The sequence below is a fragment of the Anomaloglossus baeobatrachus genome, chromosome 5 (genome assembly GCF_048569485.1).
Source record: "Anomaloglossus baeobatrachus isolate aAnoBae1 chromosome 5, aAnoBae1.hap1, whole genome shotgun sequence".
Classification (NCBI taxonomy): Eukaryota; Metazoa; Chordata; class Amphibia; order Anura; family Aromobatidae; genus Anomaloglossus; species Anomaloglossus baeobatrachus.
Window position 1 is genome coordinate 562,214,392 of NC_134357.1, and position 21,891 is coordinate 562,236,282.

General features: G+C 45.4%; 1 protein-coding gene across 1 annotated transcript in view; it reads left to right on the forward strand.

Annotated features, from left to right (window-relative positions):
• Nucleotides 1–21,891, forward strand: part of LOC142313021 (uncharacterized) — a gene marked incomplete at its 5' end in the record, with an annotated part of 144,984 nt that overhangs the window by 47,968 nt on the left and 75,125 nt on the right. The gene's annotated exons all lie outside the window — the stretch shown is intronic.

Sequence of the window (21,891 nt, forward strand, 5' to 3'; positions counted from 1 at the left end):
CTGGTGCGTTGGCGGTGGCGGTGTCTCTCTCTAACGGTTGGACTGTTGCCTTCAATCGGGACTTGGTTGCTGGGAGACCCAGAGGTCCCCTTCACTGACGGATTTGGCAAATTCACGGCGACTCCTAGCCTTGCCGGGATCCGAAAGGCCCCTGCCAATGGTGCTAGCTGCTCTTCGTATACCGCTCCGGTACCGCCGGGCCACCACCCGTCCATGGTCCTTTCGGCAACCTCCAAGCAGCCTCTCCTGCAGGCGGTCACCGCCGTCTGCTAACCTTGCTGTTCTCAGTCCGGGGCACACACCCGGACCAACTTCAGGCTTTCTCAACTGTCACTTTCTCTTCCACTTCAACTCCTCTCACTTGCTCCTCTACCACTTCACTCTTAACTCTCACTCTCCCTAAACTGATCTGCCTGGTTTTCCTGCCTCCAGGGCTGTGAACTCCTCGGTGGGCGGAGCCAACCGCCTGGCCCACCCCCTGGTGTGGACATCAGCCCCTGGAGGAAGGCAACAAGAATTTTTGTGTAGCTTTGGTGTACCTATCCGGGGTGTAGGGTGTGGTGGTGTCATGACCTGTGACCTCTGGCTTGCCCAGGGCGTCACATTCCCCCTTAGCAAAATGCAGACCGTCCGCGGGCTGCCCGTCCAACACCGGTTTTATTTTTCTGAAAAGATAAAAAAACATAACAAGTATAATAACTTCATCCCACAGCGGGAGGTACTTTTCTTAAACAATACGGTAACATTTTTAACGGTTGCTGCTGCCGCTCTCTCCCACCCAAGTGACCTGGCCCTGATGCTGCCCCTAAGAAACAGGCAGCACCCCTTGACCCCAGTCCTGAACCAGTTACCCGAGCGGGATCTGTCCTTCCCCTCCAGAGGGTAGCCACCGGTTCCGGTGGGGGCTGGGCCCCAGCCTGCTCCACTGTGGGCCCTCCCTCCAACCTGCCTCTCCGGAGGCAGTAACGGTTGCTGCAACAAAACATTTTTATTTACATGCCACTAACGTTTGTGGTTGCCCTGCAAGTTCTCGGGCCTGTTCATAGAGAGTTCCCTATGCAACCTTTTGAAGGGACCCCACGGGGACAACAATGCCGGCAACGGCCGATTCCAAATCACGGTAATCAGGTAAATCCTCGGTTTAATCACTTATCATCTTTTGCAAAACTTTCAACTTTTAAACACACACAGTTGGTCCCAACGGGGACGGTGCAACGGTGCTCCGCTGCCCTTACTCTGAGTCCTCGACATCACCTGAGGGAGGGGGCTCGGCGCTCACACGGGACTCCTGGCTGCCCCTTAACTTGGCATCCAGCGCGAACCACCCCCTCTCCCCACAGTGCCGGGTGTACTGAACTATGTCGCCCGGCATCAGGTTACGACCGGGGTGCTCCTCTGGCAGGTGAGCATTCACATCCCGCCGGGCTATAAACACTTCGGCTTCCAGGCCCGGTTCATAAACAAATCCATAGCCCCGGCGGACATCAAACCGCCGCACCTGCCCCTCATACAGCGGGCCTCGGACCCGGAAGGTAGCTTGTCTCAGGCTCTCCTTCTCCCGGATCGTACGGGCCACCATCTCCGCCTTCTTTCTTTCTCTCTCACCGATTTCCAGGCCCAGCGGTACCGGTTCCCTGTCCCAGTATGGCGCTGCTGCGAGCTCCGGCGCACGGGTTGGGCCCCGCGGGACCTGCTGGACACTGCCCACTGCTGGTGATCTGGGCGGCAGGCCCTGCGGTGTCTTGGCCTTGGGCGCCGCCTTGCAGCGGCAACCCGGCGCAACCTCAGCCGAGGTGTAGGGGATGGACACAGGGGCTTTCCGCGGCTGGGCCTTCGACGTGCTGCCAATGATACCGATGCGAGACTCGTACAGTGACAGTCAAAGTTCAATCAAGTCCATTGGAGCCATGGACTCGGGTAAACCCTGACGTCACTGCGAACACGGCCGAAGACTGACGAGTGACGAGCAGTGCAGTGAATACCCCCAGAAGTTAACAGGACCTTCCATGATGTCATAGCCATGTGACCAGTCTGTAAGCCAATGTCTGTACAACATGCACACCAGACTGGTCACAAGGTCCTGTAGTCAGTGGTGGTTACCCGGGGGCACAGCAATGATCGGACGTGGAAGCAGAAGCGGCTGGGAGACAGAGTCTGCAGGATGCGTTGTGGGACCTCTAAGTATAATCATAATGTTTTTTAATAATGTGCTTTGTTGTTTTTTTTTTTTACAGCCTTTGGACCTGAACTGTAACATGAGCTTTCCAGGAAAGCTCATGTTCGGGATTGTGTGCACGAACACTATGTGTTCGTTACGGACCTCGAACTTTACAGTTTGGGTTCGCCCATCACTACTTACTTCGTCTGGGCCAGGACCCAACTCACAAATATTTTGGGCATTGGTGCATAGTTTCATAGTTTTTTTGGGCATTGGTGCAGCTGATTTCCATCTCAACAGTCTGGGAATCTTTGGAGCGGACCTGTGATGCCCATGAGATAGAATGTGTGAAGAGCTCTTGAGACTCGCCCATGTGTGGCTCCCCACAGTCTGTTTACTGCTTGGAGATTTGTGACATGGGTGCAAACAAATGTAATTGAGGTGGCACCTCTGAGGAATGATCTATGTGTGATGTTGAGGTGGAGGAAGAGGAGGAGAGGCCACTTGATGCAGCACTTGAAATCCACTCCAGCACCTGCAGCTTATCAGTCTCATTTCGAAGTTGAAGTGATGTTCAGCTGTCAAAGAAATCAAGTGGAGTAGACTGTCCAGTAACAGAAGTTGTTCTCATTTCTCTTGAGATAGGATGAGCTAGAGTTTGCTCACTGGACCTTTCACTAGCAGAGATTCCCACTCATACACCTCCACAGTGGCGTAACTAAAGTTTGATGGGCCCCGGTGCAAAGTTCGGACCTGAGCCCCCCTCCACGTACACTGACACATAGGGTACGGGACAATGACACTGACACTCGGGGTACGGGATAATGACGCTGACACTTGGCTCTTACCCTCAGCATACAGATTTCCCATGATCTGAAATCCCTCTATCAGCACCCAGCATTCCTATGTTCTGATATCCATCTTGTCCTCGGCACCCTGCTTCCCCATGCTCTGCTATACATCTTTCCCTCAGCACCCAGCTTTCCCATATCAGAGCATGGGAAAGCTGGGTGCTGAGAGAAGATGTATAGCAAAGCATGGGAAAGCTGGGTGCTGAGGGAAAGAGCCCTTTTCGCTCAGCACATAACTTTCCCATCCCATGCTTGTATCTTTGTCCCCCTTGTATATAGTTCTCCAAATACAATAATGGCCCCTGTATAGCCTTCCATATAGTATAAAGGGTCCCACATAACCCTTCATATATTAGAATGCAGCTACATAGTCCTCCATGTATTATAATGCATTTGCCATTGTTCTCCATGTATTATAATTCACCCCATAGTCCTCCATGTATAAAATAGCCCTCATAACCCTCCAATTATTATAATGAATTCACCAAAGTTCTCCATGTATTATAATTCACCCCATAGTTCTCCATATATTATAATTCACTCCATAGTTCTCCATATATTAGAATGTGCCCCATAGTACTTCATATATTATACTGCACCACATAGTCCTCCATGTTTTAAAATGCACCCCCATAGTCCATGTATAAGGTAGCCATCATAGTCCTCCATATATTATAACGTAGCCCCCATAGTCCTATATGTATTATAACAGAGCCCCATAATACCTTCATATTGTGTTATGCAGCCCCATACTCCTCCATGTATAATGCACCCCTATATTCCATGTATAAGGTGTCCTTCATGTTGTATAATGCAGCCAGCCCTCCATGCTCCATGTATAATGCAGCCAGCCCCCCATGCTCCATGTATAATGCAAGCTGCACCCATGCTCCATGTATAATGCAAGCTGCCCCTCCATGCTCCATGTATAATGCAAGCTGCACCCATGCTCCATGTATAATGCAAGCTGCCCCCCATGCTCCATGTGTAATGCAAGCTGCCCCCATGCTGCATGTATAATGCAGCCAGCCCATGCTCCATTTATAATGCAAGCTGCCCCCCCCATGCTCCATGTATAATGCAAGCTGCTCCCCAATGCTCTATGTATAATGCAAGCTGCCCCCCCATGCTCCATGTATAATGTAAGCTGCCCCCCATGCTCCATGTATAATGCAAGCTGCACCCATGCTCCATGTATAATGCAAGCTGCTCCCCCATGCTCCATGTATAATGCAAGCTGCCCCCCCATGCTCCATGTATAATGCAAGCTGCCCCCCATGCTCCATGTATAATGTAAGCTGCCCCCCATGCTCCATGTATAATGCAAGCTGCACCCATGCTCCATGTATAATGCAAGCTGCCCCCATGCTCCATGTATAATGCAAGCTGCCCCCTCATGCTCCATGTATAATGCAAGCTGCGCCCCCATGCTCCGTGTATAATGCAAGCTGCCCCCATGCTCCATGTATAATGCAAGCTGCCCAACCATGGTCCATGTATAATGCAAGCTGCCCCCATGCTCCATGTATAATGCAAGCTCCCCCCCATGTTCCATGTATAATGCAAGCTGCCCCCCCATGTTCCATGTATAATGCAAGCTGCCCCCATGCTCCATGTATAATGCAAGCTGCCCCCTCATGCTCCATGTATAATGCAAGCTGCGCCCCCATGCTCCGTGTATAATGCAAGCTGCCCCCATGCTCCATGTATAATGCAAGCTGCCCAACCATGGTCCATGTATAATGCAAGCTGCCCCCTCATGTTCCATGTATAATGCAAGCTGCCCCCATGCTCCATGTATAATGCAAGCTCCCCCCCCCATGTTCCATGTATAATGCAAGCTGCTCCCCCATGTTCCATGTATAATGCAAGCTGCCCCCATGCTCCATGTATAATTCTGGCAGCCCCACCATGCTCCATGTACAATGCAAGCTGCCCCCCATGTTCCATGTATAATGCAAACTGCCCCCCCATATTCCATGTAAATGCAAGCTGCCCCCATGCTCCATGTATAATGTAAGCTGCCCCCCCATGTTCTATATATAATGCAAGCTGCCCCCCCATGTTCCATATATCATGCAATATCTGGGATAGAGCTCTGCGTCACTGAATTATAGGTGCTCAGGAGAAAATTTATACCAAATTTGGAAAGAGAACTCTGGCACACTGTCTACCCCACAAGAATAGAAAAAAGTTGCGTAATCAGGTATTTTTATTGATCAAATTAAAAAAAAATATCTTGATAACAGATGACACATGTATTTGTTCAAAAAAGTCCGACGTTTCGGCCGTTGGGCCTTCGTCAGACTGGACTATTATCAAATGTAAGGCGTAAGTTATCTGTTGGTATGTATATATTCGTAAGGAAAACTGACATATGTATGCCAGGAGAGCCCCTGCAAATGTGATATCTGTTGTATAGTTCTCTTCAGCAATTGCGATACTTAATTGTAGGTATACAGAGCTTTATTCTACATATGGCCGTGATGTCACGTAGACGGTCAGACAGGGTAAAACATTCGGTACTGGAAGTAAATAATCAACTCTCCTATGTATTAAAGAGGATATTGGGATAAGGAACCATTCCTAGGGACACTAATGCAGGAAACAGCAGTAGTATGCTAACTCCGGCTGGACCGGGTCCAGATATGTGAGATATTATCCATGTGCTGCACAGCGTGGAGCGTGTCTGGGTGATCCCTGCAGTGTCACTAGAGAACAAATGGTTTGTATCTTCAGCAAAGCTTGCTGGGAGACCTAGTTATTTAAACCCAAGGGGGTGTGTCTACAAAGCAGGTGCAGCTGACCATAACTGCAGGAGAGCTGTGGGTAGAGATAAGGGGCTCCAGTCCTCAAGCTGCCACATGTCTCAAAAAAATAGGGAGACGGCCATGGCAGTTGTGACATGGCAGCTATGTGCGCACGTTGCGTATTAACATGCAGTTACGCTGCGATCTGCATCGCAGCGTAACTGCATGCATCCTGCCTCCCCAGCATAATCTATCAAGATTATGCAGGAGACGTGTGCACATGGCGTATTAGAGCGCAGCGCTTCGGCTGCTGCCCGAAGCGCGTGTTCTAAGAAGTGCCATGTCACTTCTTTCGTGCGCTCTGCCTGCAGCCCCCGCTCTGTCTATGGGAGGGGCTGCACTCAGCGCGCATGAAATTGGCTTTTTTTTCCATTACGGACTCCTTCTGCAGCGATTTGAAGCGCACGTGTGCTGTTCAAATCGCTGCAGAAATTTCTGCAGGGACAGAACGTTACGTGCGCACATAGCCTAACTGTGTTTGCAGATTTTTCACCAGACAATTAAAATTGTCAAGCACCATTTTTTAGATACTTCACTTAATATTTTTTTAGGCTACACAGTATCAAGTAACAAGACCTATGACTGTGTTTGCATACTATTCAACAGCTAGTATTACGTATCAATACTTATTTGCCTGCTTCACTGGCAACTCTTTAGAAGGCACTTCAAGTACCAATCCCTATTTCGATCATGAAATTTGTGGATATGTGGCACACACACACACACCTTTCCATACAGTGCACGTCACTAGGCAGCATTAAACCCGTAGATATGCTCACCTACACTGCACATTTCTATTATGAACTATCGCTTTCCTATCTATGTGAACTAGCTAGAATATTTCCACCAGCTAAGCTGACTATCTAGCAGCACTAACGGCAGCAGCTTCCCTATCATTTCACATTCACAAAATGGCGCAGAGGCAACATGTCCACAATTTATATTGCAGATGGACATGTGATTTAGCCAGCCAATCACAGTGCCCGCAAAGTCCCACTGCTCAAGAAGGCCCATGTGCAGCCGCCCTGTCTGAAGAAGGCCCATGTGCAGCCGGCCCATCTGAAGTTTGCCAGTGAAAAGCTGGATGATTCTGAGAGTGATTGGGAGAAGGTGCTATGGTCACATGAGACAAAAATTAAGCTCTTTGGCATTAACTCAACTCCCCATGTTTGGAGGAAGAGAAATGCTGCCTATGACCCAAAGAACACTGTCAAGCATGGAGGTGGAAACATTACATTTTGGGGTTGTTTCTCTGCTAAGGGTACAGTATTACTTCACAGCATCAAAGGGACAATGGATGGAGCCATTTACCGTAAAATCCTGAGTGAACATCTCCTTCCCTCCGCCAGGACGTTAAAAATGGGTCGTGGCTGGGTCTTGCAGCATGACAATGACCCAAAACATACAACCAAGGCAACAAAGGAGTGGCTCCAATAGAAGCGCATTAAGGTCATAGAGTGGCCTAGCCAGTTTCCAGACCTTATTCCCATAGAAAACTTATGGATGAGCTGCAGTTCCGAGTTACCAAGCGACAGCCTCAAAATCTTAATGATTTATAGATGATCTGCAAAGAGGAGGTGGAGCAAAATTCCTCCTGACATGTGTGCAAACCCCATCATCAACTACAAAAAACGTCTGACTGCTGTGCTGCCAACAAGAGTTTTGCCACCAAGTAGTAAGTCTTGTTTGCCAGAGGGATGAAATACTTATTTTTCTCAGCAAAATGCAAATAAATTTACATAATTTATGCAATGTGAGTTTTTTGGATTTTATTCTATTGGTGATATTCTATTTCTCACTGTTAAACTTAACCGACCCTTAAAATTACAGACAGTTCATGTATTTGTCAGTGGGCAAACTTACAAAATCAGCAAGGAATCAAATACTAATTTCCTTCACTGTATACACAAGATAGCGGGCACACAACTTCTTGGTAGTTTCAGTAAAGGTACTGTCACACTAAGCGACGCTCCAGCGATCCCACCAGCAACCTGACCTGGCAGGGATCGCTGGAGCTTCGCTACACGGGTTGCTGGTGAGCTGTCACACAGGCAAATCTCACCAGCAACCAGTGACCAGCCCCCAGCCAGCAGCGACGCGTGGAAGCGATGCTGCGCTTGGTAACTAAGGTAAATATCGGGTAACCAACCCAATATTTACCTTGGTTACCAGCGCACACCGCTTAGCGCTGGCTCCCTGCACTCCTAGCCAGAGTACACATCGGGTTAATTACCGATGTGTTGTCTGGCTATGTGTGCAGGGAGCAGGGAGCCGGCACTGACAGCGTGAGAGCGGTGGACGCTGGTAACGAAGGTAAATATCGGGTAACCAAGTAAAGGGCTTCTTGGTTACCCAATATTTACATTGGTTACCAGCGTCCGCAGAAGCCTGCTCCCTGCACATTCAGTTGTTGCTCTCTCGCTGTCACACACAGCGATGTGTGCTTCACAGCGGGAGAGCAACAACTAAAAAATGGTCCAGGACATTCAGGAACAACCAGCGACCTCACAGCAGGTGCCAGGTTGTTGCTGGATGTCACACACAGCAACATCGCTAGCAACATCGCTGTTACGTCACAAAAGTCGTGCCTCAGCAGCGATGTTGCTAGCGATGTTGCTTAGTGTGACAGTACCTTAACACAGAACATTGTTAGATAAAACTTTTCCACCTCCATCACGGTTGTTTCTATCCTCATGGGACTCGCTCATTTCAGCAAAACCATAAGTAACAGTACATGAAAGTCATTCTATCCTCCTGTACTGGTTTCACGTCTGACTCTCCTTGTGGAGGAGGGGGTTTGCTGGATTTGAGCCCCAGGGTCTCAGACAATTAGGAAATGCCAGCCAGAACACTCATTTTGGCTAATGCCCTAGTCTGTTTTGGCCCGTTACCTTTATGAGCTGTAAACTACTCAGGGTCTTGTCGCTAGACATCCTATGGTCGGCCATAGACCCGGACTTTGTCCTTCACCTTGTGCCCAAGTGAGCTCCTTCTGATCATGCAATCTCCTTCCACCAGTCTTCTCTAGCTGCAGGAACACCCAACTCATGTGGCTCTACTGTGCACTCAGACCAGATCTTAGATATGCTACTGTCACAGGCTGGACCCTATCTGAGCAGCAGAGAATTGTCTCTTTACCCCTCCTACTATGGGATAGTCCCAACTGTTAACTGTATCACCTACCCACTGTCTGTTAGTGGGCAGAACCCAACTTCCTGACAGCACAGTGAATCACATTAAACAGGCAAACATCACATTGTACAGAGGTGTATCTAGGCTTTCCAGCACCCGGGGCAAGAATTCAGTTTGTGGCGTGTGTCCCCCCCCCCCCCGGCAGCTTGGGTGGCCGTCATGTGACCAATCACTCATACGTGATTTGCACACTTAAGAGCGCTTTACCCGCCCCCGTTGTTTGTGCATCACGGGCAAATCGTTGCCCGTGGCGGACAAACTTGCTGCTACCCGTCACACATACTTACCTTCCTTACGACGTCGCTGTGGCCGGCGAACAGCCTTCTTTCTAAAATAGTGAGGGGGTGTGGGAGGACCTAGCATCACCTGTTACAGGTGCTCAGGGGGAAAAAAAACACAGAGAAAAGAGAGATATCCCCGGCACACTGTTATGTTTCCCAAATGAAGTCCAAGAAAAATAGAAGAAGTCTTGGTGTTAATTCCAATTTTTATTTTGCAGAGAAAGGGAATAATTGTATATATAGCAGAGAGTCCGCCTAAAAACGTTTCGGCCTAACCTTGGCCTTCATCTGGTGGGACAGACTGACTAAATACGTGGGAGATCCCCGGGGCAGAATGCTGGTATGAGCAAGGAAATCTTGATATGAAATTATCTAGTTATGAAGATAAATGAGGATAGTCAGTAATAAAAATTTATCATAGTTGTCATGATGCTGTATATGACAAAAGGCTACAGCCTCTACTTGTGTGCACGTTTTGTGTCTGTCAAGGTAAGGCAAGATAATAATCTGTATATGAATTGCAAAAAACGCAATATGGAACCAGGCCTGGATGAAGTGTGGCTGAATCAAACTAGTGCATTTGGCACATTAGTCAGCACTTAGCATGTAACTAAATACCTTTGCAGGATAATGCAGAAAAATGAATCTAATATTGCCTATAGACGGGGGCTCAATGTCCAGAATGCAGGGATTGAACAATAAAGTGGAACGGTATGGCATGTGTGTATTGCAAATATAAAAATGGCTATTTTTTGAGCCTATACATTATGTTAAACTATAACATATTGATTAATCAGACAGACAAAGTGTACATGGTTACAAAATCTTGTGTATGCTTAAGGGTTTCTGTGTATACCATTGTAACAGAAACCTTATGATTTAATTACCTCAAATATCTGATGGTTTTGTGTGTTTGCTATCCATTGAAATTGAAACTATGATTTACTTTAGTTCAACAATCTGATGTTTTAGGTGTTTGCTATATACACAGACAGACAATATGTCCATTTACCTAGCTCAAATACCTGATGTGTATTCATGGGAGATTTGAATGTCTGTGGGTTTATTACCCCATTGTCTGATGTGTGGTGTATTTCTGATTCATCTATGCCCAATGACTGGCCATCAAAGGGCATGGATCAATAAGACTACAACACATTAACTCGAAGGCTTGTAATATTGTTCAAGCCTCTATAAGATCAGATGAAGTATAGCACAGACAGAAGCTCGTGTTTCCTGCCTCCGTGAGACGTCCGGGCAGTGATGTCCAGGAGTCCTCTGTCTATGTCATGCTTCTCTGACTTCCAGACAGATGATGTTTCAATGCTCCTTGGTGATGTAAGTATATTTAACTGTACTTAACCTTTGTATGTTGATTATACAAAAGTGTACGCAATATCATACTTTTCCTTTAAGTTTGTATTTCATATTAACCTTTATAATAAAATTACTTAATTGCCTTCTTTAAAGCCGTATCTGAACCTTAGTGCTAAAAATATTAGCAAAACATTTGGCGTAGTCGGCAGGATACGCAGAAGGCTTTGAGTATTTTTGTTAGTGTGATATTGCGTAAAATATGCCTCTTTTTAAGAAAAAAGTGGTTGTGAGTGAATGCATTGAGATTCCAGGTTGGGAACAGAGTCCCTATGATATTTTGGCAACCAAGTGGTCGCACAGTGTTGGTTTGAGTGAACCATGGGACAAATGTTTGAAAAATGCTGAACCTGTAGATGTGGTTGAATGCTTGCAGAAAGTGAAAGTGGAGAAAGGTAAAGAATTGGGCGCTGTTGGTAGGCGTGGATGGATCCTGTTGTCTGCATATAGAAAACAGCATGAGGAAAAGATACGTATGGTAACAAAAGTTCAGGAATTAGAGAGACAGTTGTGTGAGGTCCAGACTGCATTGGTTACAGCACAGTGTCAGAATAAGTTGTCAGTGGACAAATGTGATCGCTATCAGCATGATGCAGACAAGTCTGCTGTATGTATAGAGCAGTATAAATACAGAAAGAAGAGAGGGAAGGAGAATAGAAAGGAAGTAGCTTTGGCCATAGCCAAAGCGGGGTCAGAGGGGAACTCAGATGAGTGGAATGGTGATGTACAGAACTCATCTGATTCTGAAAACGTCACCGACCCAGAACAGGAGGATGAACATGTCAGTGGGGAGAAGGAAATTGATCCTCATCTTAACCCAATAAGAGTTCATCCAATATACCATAGACAAGTTGTAGAAACAGCTAGAGGTAAACAGAACAGGAATATGGTAGAGGATTGCAGTCAGCTTCTTGATCGTTTTTCACAAAGATCAAATGAACCTTTGATAGCTTGGATAGTCAGATTATGGGAGACAGGGGCTCATGGAGTACAGCTGGATGCTGTGGATGGCCCAAAGTTTGTTCAACTCAGCCATGAGCCTGTAGTGAAGGAAGCATTTTGTTCCTTGATAGTTCAGCGACCACATGTGGTGTGTAGTATGATGGATGTTGTGGCTATGGCATTGCAGCATAAATACCCATCTGAGGCGGACTGGCCGCCTAATGAAAAACCATGGTTTACATTGAAAGATTGTGCTCGGAGATTGAAGGAGGAGGCTATGAAAAATGCTATTTCAGCAAGTACATATGACGATTACATGCAAGCAGGGCCGGCTCCAGGTTTTTGTGGGCCCTGGGCGGAAGAGTCCCGGTGGGCCCCATCCACACGCAGACACACACATACGTACACATACATATACATATTTAAAGACAAACTCACAAAAATACGTATAGAACTGACATATCTATACAGTCATATACACTGACATACATAGATACACATCATACATGCATACAGACAGACACACACAACACAACTCTGCTAGATACATGCATACAGACACACATAGCTCTGCTGGATACATACACACACAGCTCTGCTACATACATACACACATAGCTCTGCTACATACATACACAGCTCTGCTGGATACATACACACATAGCTCTGCTACATACATACACAGCTCTGCTACATACATACACACATAGCTCTGCTACATACATACACAGCTCTGCTACATACATACACACATAGCTCTGCTACATACATACACACATAGCTCTGCTACATACATACACACATAGCTCTGCTACATACATACACAGCTCTGCTACATACATACACACATAGCTCTGCTACATACATACACACATAGCTCTGCTACATACATACACACACAGCTCTGCTACATACATACACACATAGCTCTGCTACATACACTCATAGCTCTGCTACATACACTCATAGCTCTGCTACATACATACACACATAGCTCTGCTACATACATACACACATAGCTCTGCTACATACATACACACACAGCTCTGCTACATACACTCATAGCTCTGCTACATACATACACACATAGCTCTGCTATATACATACACACATAGCTCTGCTACATACACACATAGCTCTGCTACATACACTCATAGCTCTGCTACATACATACACACATAGCTCTGCTACATACATACACACATAGCTCTGCTACATACACTCATAGCTCTGCTACATACATACACACATAGCTCTGCTACATACATACACACATAGCTCTGCTACATACATACAGACACACACGTAGCTCTGTGGGGCCCACACACACAGCTCCAGGGGCCAGCACATACAGCACCGGGGGGCAGGGCATACACCTAAGGGGGAGAAGCCCATACAGCTCCCCAGGGCCCATAAATCGGGGGCGGGGAGGGCACATACCTCTCAGGTCACGGTGGAGAGGGGGCCCACACAGCGCCGGAGAGGGGGCCCACACAGCGCCGGAGAGGGGGCCCACACAGCGCCGGAGAGAAGAGCTGTGCTGGGGGTCGCTGGCTGGCACTGCAACTCCTTCATCTGTGGGACTGAGCAGGCCGGTCGGTAGCTCCGCCCACAGATGAAGTTCAAACCAGGAAGTCTGCGCGCCTTAAAGGGACGGCGCTGCAGATTCCTGCCGAGGACTGCGGAACTCGGCCCGGGGGCAGCAGAACTAAGGCGAGGGGGCCCCGGCCAAGGGGCACCAGAACTGACGAGGCCGAGTGGGCCCCCCCGGCTCTCCAGGGCCCCGGCATTTGCCCAGGTATGCCGCGTGCTGACGCCGGCCCTGCATGCAAGTTGTTGTAAGTGTTTCTATTAGAAATTGTATCATTAGAAATGCCCCTGCAGCTTATAAACATGTCATGATGGCATTAATGGTAAATCAGACTGGGAAACCCATCTCCAATACATTGGAGGCGATCCGACAGTTAGGGGGTCTGGGAGAATGGGGTCCCAAACAGAGAGATCAGCTTAATTTTGAAGAACAGTGTAACAACGTCAAAAGTAGTACAAATCGTAGATCCCGTGTTACCAGGAGAGATATGTTTATGGCCCTGATAAAGGATGGTGTTCCCTGGGATAAAATAGATGGGATTAGTACTGACGAGATGTGGAAATTGTATCAAAAGAGAAAATTGTATCAAAGGAGAGGACTCAATAAAAAGTCTGGGGTTTCACATAATAAAAAGGTTGCAGCAAAAGATTCTGAATCTCCACAGCGCAGGCGAAGCAGGACACGGGGAGAAAGAGGGCCCACTTTCTCATCGTCACCAGCAAAGCCTATACCACCGGGGGTGTTGGATCTTTATGCTGAAATCAAATGTTTGGTGCAGGAAATCAAAGCCCAACAGAAGAGGTTGTCATCATCTTCCACCAAGATGTCTCCATCTGAAATGGAAGATAGATGGGGGGGGGAAAAGATAAGGGTAATATTGAGACCACAGAGGAGATTGAAATTAATAAGGGTAATATTGAGACCACAGAGGAGATTGCCGGTAATATTGAGACCACAGAGGAGATTGAAAAAGATAAGGGTAATATTGAGACCACAGAGGAGATTGAAAAAGATAAGGGTAATATTGAGACCACAGAGATTGAAAAAGATAAGGGTAATATTGAGACCACAGAGGAGATTGAAAAAGATAAGGGTAATATTGAGACCACAGAGGAGATTGCCACCAATACAGAATGTACAGAGATATGTAAAGAGATAAGTATTACAAAAGCCATTCCTGCTCATAAACAATACAGAGCCATCCAAATGTTCACAAAGGAGAGACTAGAAACCAGGAGAATCCCTGTGTTCAGTCTATTGGAAGGGCAATTATTTTTGCTATTGTTTGGTTGGTCATATATTTACATACCCATGCTGCTAATTAATACAGCACAATATACCAATATGGTTGGTTAAATAGTGAGCTTTTTAGGCTGTCAAGTTAGATGTGAATCTTTTAGCATATGGATAATGGACTGGATAAAATTGTGTTTTGTGTATTATTTGAGCTTGTATTCTAATCATGTTTGTGCTTTCGTTTTAGACTGGAGACCAGAGTTTTACATGTTATTAGAGCAATCAGGCTAAAACAATGAAACAAGTAATCATCCCATTGTGATGAATGGGTATTGTATTTACCTAATGGTTGTTGTTTGTTTTATGTGTATGTTCAATCAAGACCACAATAGGCTTGTAAATGCCCTCTCAGTATGATGGTCTCATGGTCCAAAGGTCAGATTTGGCCTTAAACTGAACTCAGGTAATGAGAGAAGAGATAGATCAGGATTATTAATTAAGGTAATTCTAATGAATAGTGGAGACAGTGACATGTTAATACAGGAGTGAGATAGAATAGCTCAGTTGCTAGTACTGTCTATTTCTAAAATGTAGATAGTCAGAGGGAGGGCTCCTTCAGTTCTGCAGAGAAGATAAATGATTTGGATCTTCACATCCTATCAATGATTGTGCAGACACTTGGGTGAAACAATTGAGTGACAAAGGTGAACCTGCTGTAGTCATTGCTCGAGGAGCAGACAATGTGCTGACAGTTATGAAACAAGACAAGTGGGAATACATCCCAACTGACAGATGAGTAATATGTGTATTTTTGTCCCTTTAGATCAAAATCTGGAAATGTTGCATCATTGGCGCCACCATGGGCATGGATCTACTTCCGTCAGAAGCCAAGCAACCTTCAGACCGAAAACAGAGAGACCAACCATGGAAAATGTGGCCTTATTGAAAACCAAACAGAAGAAGACCTAGAAGAAGAAGATGTGACCCAAAACTTCACCTCCAATCTGTATTGTGCCTATATGAACTGCACTGGGGAACATTCTCTAACAGAAGAGATGATTGCCCTAAGGACTCAGAGGACTCCATTCTCCGGACTCCTCAAAGCAAAATAGGCAGATGTCAACAATTAAAAATACAGAATCAGACAGGCTATAAAGAGATTGCTATTATTTGTGGCTCTCATACAAATAAAAAAATGCAAACGTATGAGGGCAGGAAATAATATGAGATTAACAATATAATGACCGTTTCATCATATACACAAAATGTAAAATTGTTAACAAAATCATAGATACAAGGATTACCTATAATAATTGTAGGAACACTCACTGTAGCTGCAGATGCTGCTAAAGCAGTAGGCTGATTCTCTTGTTTGGTGGTTACATTTATAAATACCACAAGTAGAGATAGATATACTAGATTTATTACATTACACAAGATAATGGTAGATGGTGGGAATGGGTACTTTCTTAGTTACCTGATTTTTGGATATATTCGTTATATATTAGGAGTAATATTTGCTATAATTTGTGCATGCATTGCTTTGTGTTGTTGTATACAGTGTACACTTTCCTTATGTCAATCATCTGCTAAAACCATGCCCTTAGGATATGGTACCTTGTATAAATAATCTATGGCTCAAAATAGCCAAGGGTGGAATGTATTGCAAATATAAAAATGGCTATTTTTTGAGCCTATACATTATGTTAAACTATAACATATTGATTAATCAGCAGACAAAGTGTACATGGTTACAAAATTTTGTGTATGCTTAAGGGTTTCTGTGTATACCATTGTAACAGAAACCTTATGATTTACTTACCTCAAATATCTGATGGTTTTGTGTGTTTGCTATCCATTGAAATTGAAACTATGATTTACTTTAGTTCAACAACCTGATGTTTTAGGTGTTTGCTATATACACAGACAGACAATATGTCCATTTACCTAGCTCAAATACCTGATGTGTATTCATGGGAGATTTGAATGTCTGTGGATTTATTACCCCATTGTCTGATGTGTGGTGTATTTCTGATTCATCTATGCCCAATGACTGGCCATCAAAGGGCATGGATCAATAAGACTACAACACATTAACTCGAAGGCTTGTAATATTGTTCAAGCCTCTATAAGATCAGATGAAGTATAGCACAGACAGAAGCTCGTGTTTCCTGCCTCCGTGAGACGTCCGGGCAGTGATGTCCAGGAGTCCTCTGTCTATGTCATGCTTCTCTGACTTCCAGACAGATGATGTTTCAATGCTCCTTGGTGATGTAAGTATATTTAACTGTACTTAACCTTTGTATGTTGATTATACAAAAGTGTACGCAATATCATACTTTTCCTTTAAGTTTGTATTTCATATTAACCTTTATGATAAAATTACTTAATTGCCTAATTTAAAGCCGTATCTGAACCTTAGTGCTAAAAATATTAGCAAAACAATGTGCTAGAAATACCTCTGCCTCTATACAGACATACATAGAAGAGGTGAACCATGTGAGGGCCCCTGGCGTCTGGTGAGGTTTCACCAGACGCCAGGGGCCCTCACATGGTTCACCTCTTCTATGTATGCCTGTATAGAGGCAGAGGTATTTCTAGAGGTATTTCGAGTTGGGCTCTGCATGCCACCACATTGGATTTGAAATGAAATCTCTACAACAGAATTCAAGTGCAGATTGTAACGTTTAATTTGAAGGTTTGAACAAAAATATCTGATAGAAATTGTAGGAATTGTACACATTTCTTTACAAACACTCCACATTTTAGGAGGTCAAAAGTAATTGGACAAATAAACCAAACCCAAACAAAATATTTTTATTTTCAATATTTTGTTGCGAATCCTTTGGAGGCAATCACTGCCTTAAGTCTGGAACCCATGGACATCACCAAACGCTGGGTTTCCTCCTTCTTAATGCTTTGCCAGGCCTTTACAGCCGCAGCCTTCAAGTCTTGCTTGTTTGTGGGTCTTTCCGTCTTAAGTCTGGATTTGAGCAAGTGAAATGCATGCTCAATTGGGTTAAGATCTGGTGATTGACTTGGCCATTGCAGAATGTTCCACTTTTTTGCACTCATGAACTCCTGGGTAGCTTTGGCTGTATGCTTGGGGTTATTGTCCATCTGTACTATGAAGCGCCGTCCGATCAACTTTGTGGCATTTGGCTGAATCTGGGCTGAAAGTATATCCCGGTACACTTCAGAATTCATCCGGCTACTCTTGTCTGCTGTTATGTCATCAATAAACACAAGTGACCCAGTGCCATTGAAAGCCATGCATGCCCATGCCATCATGTTGCCTCCACCATGTTTTAGAGGATGTGGTGTGCCTTGGATCATGTGCCGTTCCCTTTCTTCTCCAAACTTTTTTCTTCCCATCATTCTGGTACAGGTTGATCTTTGTCTCATCTGTCCATAGAATACTTTTCCAGAACTGAGCTGGCTTCATGAGGTGTTTTTCAGCAAATTTAACTCTGGCCTGTCTATTTTTGGAATTGATGAATGGTTTGCATCTAGATGTGAACCCTTTGTATTTACTTTCATGGAGTCTTCTCTTTACTGTTGACTTAGAGACAGATACACCTACTTCACTGAGAGTGTTCTGGACTTCAGTTGATGTTGTGAACGGGTTCTTCTTCACCAAAGAAAGTATGCGGCGATCATCCACCACTGTTGTCATCCCTGGACGCCCAGGCCTTTTTGAGTTCCCAAGCTCACCAGTCAATTCCTTTTTTTCTCAGAATGTACCCGACTGTTGATTTTGCTACTCCAAGCATGTCTGCTATCTCTCTCATGGATTTTTTCTTTTTTTTCAGCCTCAGGATGTTCTGCTTCACCTCAATTGAGAGTTCCTTAGACCACATGTTGTCTGGTCACAGCAACAGCTTCCAAATGCAAAACCACACACCTGTGATCAACCCCAGACCTTTTAACTACTTCATTGATTACAGGTTAATGAGGGAGACGCCTTCAGAGTTAATTGCAGCCCTTAGAGTCCCTTGTCCAATTACTTTTGGTCCCTTTAAAAAGAGGAGGCTATGCATTACAGAGCTATGATTCCTAAACCCTTTCTCCGATTTGGATGTGAAAACTCTCATATTGCAGCTGGGAGTGTGCAGTTTCAGCCCATATTATATATATATAATTGTATTTCTGAACATGTTTTTGTAAACAGCTAAAATAACAAAACTTGTGTCACTGTCCAAATATTTCTGGACCTAACTGTATAACCCAGATAATGTCTTCTCTCTTTTTTTGACTCTCAATCCGCCATCCTGAAGCTTGTGAATATCCAGATGAAGGAGTATCCACTCCAAAATTCCTTGAATAAAATCACTTGAACAGCAACGTCTTCATCTTTATGTGAACAGAAGCGCGGGTTAACCCTTTCATATCCACTGTTATCTTGATATTATCAAGCCATTGAATTTCTGGTGTTCTCCTTAGCCTTGTTATATTTTTTCCACCATGATGTCCTTCTCCATTGACTGCTTTATTCACATGACATGTCCAAAGTAGACAAGTAGTAATATGGTGATCCTTGCTTCGAGTGACATGTCAGGCTTGATTTGTTCCAAAATTGATTTGTTTGTTCTTCCTGCCATCTATGGTAATGATAACATCCTTCTCCACATTTTAAAGGTCTTGTTTATTATTCTGCCTTATTTCTCTATCGTCCAGGTTTTGCATCTATCCGCTACCATAGAAAAGACCAAACTATGTACGAGCCGTGCCTTCGTCACCACTGACATGTTTCCCGATTTGAGGACAATGTCCAATGACTTAAGGCTGCTTTACACACGTCGATATCTCGTGCGATCGCATTTGCGTTCGCACCCACCCCTATCGTTTGTGCGTTACGGGCAAATTGTTGCCCGTGTCGCACAAAGTCAGTAACCCCTGTCACACGTACTTACCTTCCAAATGACCTCGCTGTGGGCGGCGAACATCCACTTCCTGAGGGGCGGAGATGAGCGGGACGTAACATCCCGCCCACCTCCTTCCTTCCGCATTGCCGGCGGCCGCAGGTAAGCTGCAGGTCATCGTTCCCGGGGTGTCACACGGAGCGACGTGTGCTGCCTCGGGAACGATGAACAACCGGAGCACAGAAGGATGCTCGATCTTTTGAAAATGAGCGACGTGTCAACGAGCAACGATAAGGTGAGTATTTTTGCTCGTGCACAGTCGCTCATTTGTGTTACACGCTACGATATGTCAAACGAGGCCGGATGTGCATCACTAACGACGTGACCCCAATGACATATCGTTTGATATATCGTAGTGTGTAAAGCCCTCTTTAATTGTTTATTTGCCCATAGTTATTCCCCTATTGACTTCTGGTGTCATCTTTGCATCTTGAGTGATCATTGATCTGAGTAGGTTGAACTTCCAGTTCTTCGCCGCCCATCTCATCTCAAAAGGGTCCCGCTTGTACCTGGCAGTAGTCAATATTTTTGTGGTTTTTATATTGAGTAGGAGTCCCATGTTCGAGCCTTACAGCTTCACACTCCGTAATAAACTAAAGGCCGCTTTACACGCAACGACATCGCTAAAGAGATGTTGTTGGGGTCACGGAATTCATGACGCACGTCCGTTCTCGTTAACAATGTCGTTGCGTGCGACACGTACGAGCGACCGCTAACGATTAAAAATACTCACCTTATCGTTGATCGTTGACACGCTGTCCATTTCCCAAATATCGTTGCTGTTGCAGGACGCAGGTTGTTCGTCGTTCCTGCGGCAGCACACATCGCTATGTGTGACACCGCAGGAACGAGGAACCTCACCTTACCTACGGCCACTGGCAATGAGGAAGGAAGGAGGTGGGCGGGATGTTCGTCCCACGCATCTCCGCCCCCTCCGTTTCTATTGGGCAGCCGCTTAATGACAATGCTGTGACGCCTAACGAACCGCCCCCCTTAGAAAGGAGGGGGTTCGCCGGTCACAGCGACGTCGCTAGGCAGGTAAGTAGTGTGACAGGTCCGAGCGATGTTGTGCGCCATGGGCAGCGATTTGCCCGTGACGCACAATCGACGGGGCGGTGTGTAAAGTGGCCTTAAGTCCTTCATTTATGCTTGTTGCTGTCACGCTGCATTACTGGTAGTTCATGCAGTGTAACACAAGATGGCAGCAGAGTGGAGAATGAGCAGAGTAATCCTGCACTGAAGCAGACCAGTAATGGAACAGCGAAGTAACCACTAGGTGGCAGAATAGTCAGAAAGCCAAGTCGATGCCAGAGATAAACAAGGTAGAAAGGGGAAATACAAAACACAAGTCAGACGAAAACAAAGGTCAGTGGCCGGTCAGAAACAGAGATGTCAGAGGGGAGACAGTGAATCAGGTCAGGGACTAGCGCAAGTCAAATATCGGGAAATCCAAACAAACAGGGAGATAAGGAGCAGGGATGACTGGGGAAGGTAAACAGACACATAGGTTCAGGTAACTGCAGCAGGACAGATCATGAACTCACCAGAGCCAGCTACAAACGCTGAAAGCAAGCAATATAACTGGCACAGCACACAGGTTGCAGCACAGAGATATAGCAGACTGGAAGCAGGAACAAGGCAGGGAAAGTTAACCCCTGACATGATCAGATCAGGAAAGGAGAAACAAGGAAATCCCAGCCCGGATCATGACAGTTGCTATCAGTGTTGTGTAGTCTGCGTATGTAAGATTGAGGATGGTTCGTCCAGCAATTTTGACTCCGTATCCTTTTTCGACAAGAAGAGAAATGATTACAGGATGCCGCCTTGTCTGACTCCTCACTCTACCTGGAACCATGCTGTGTCACTGTTTTCCATTTGAACTGTTGCTTCTTGGACAATGTAATTGTTTCTGATGAGGCTGATCAGATGGTTCGGACTCATATACTTCATGGTATTCTAAAGTTTCTGGTGATCACCACAGTCAAAAGCTTTGCTGTAATCGATAAAGCAAAAATTAATCTTTTCGCTATATCCTTTGTTCTTTTCCATTATCCATCTAATGTTATCAATTACATTTCTTTTTCCTCTGACTTCTCTGAATCTTGCTTGTTCCTCTGGCAGCTCTTTGTCACAGTAAGGCTGTAGCCTTTGTTGTAGGATCTTCAGTAGTATTTTGCTGACCTGAAGTATGAGCTCAATGGTCCGATAGTTTTCACAGTCTGTAGCATCTCCCTTCTTTGGAATAGAAATAATCACCAATCTCGTCCAGTCCTTTGGCCATTTACCAGTTGTCCACATCTGTTGACACAGATACCTTGAATAAAACAGGAAAAAAAATCATACAGAAGCCTCGATAAAAGTCGTGCCTGATTCATATGGACACTAAACTGATCTCCAATGTGTCTAAGGAGAGGATACAGCCCATAATGTGGAGTCAACAGTCCACAGCACATAATACCAGCCCTGTCCCCAAGTGTGTAACATCAGCTCACCAGTGCCATATGCAAGTAACATCACCCCCTTTCCCATACTGC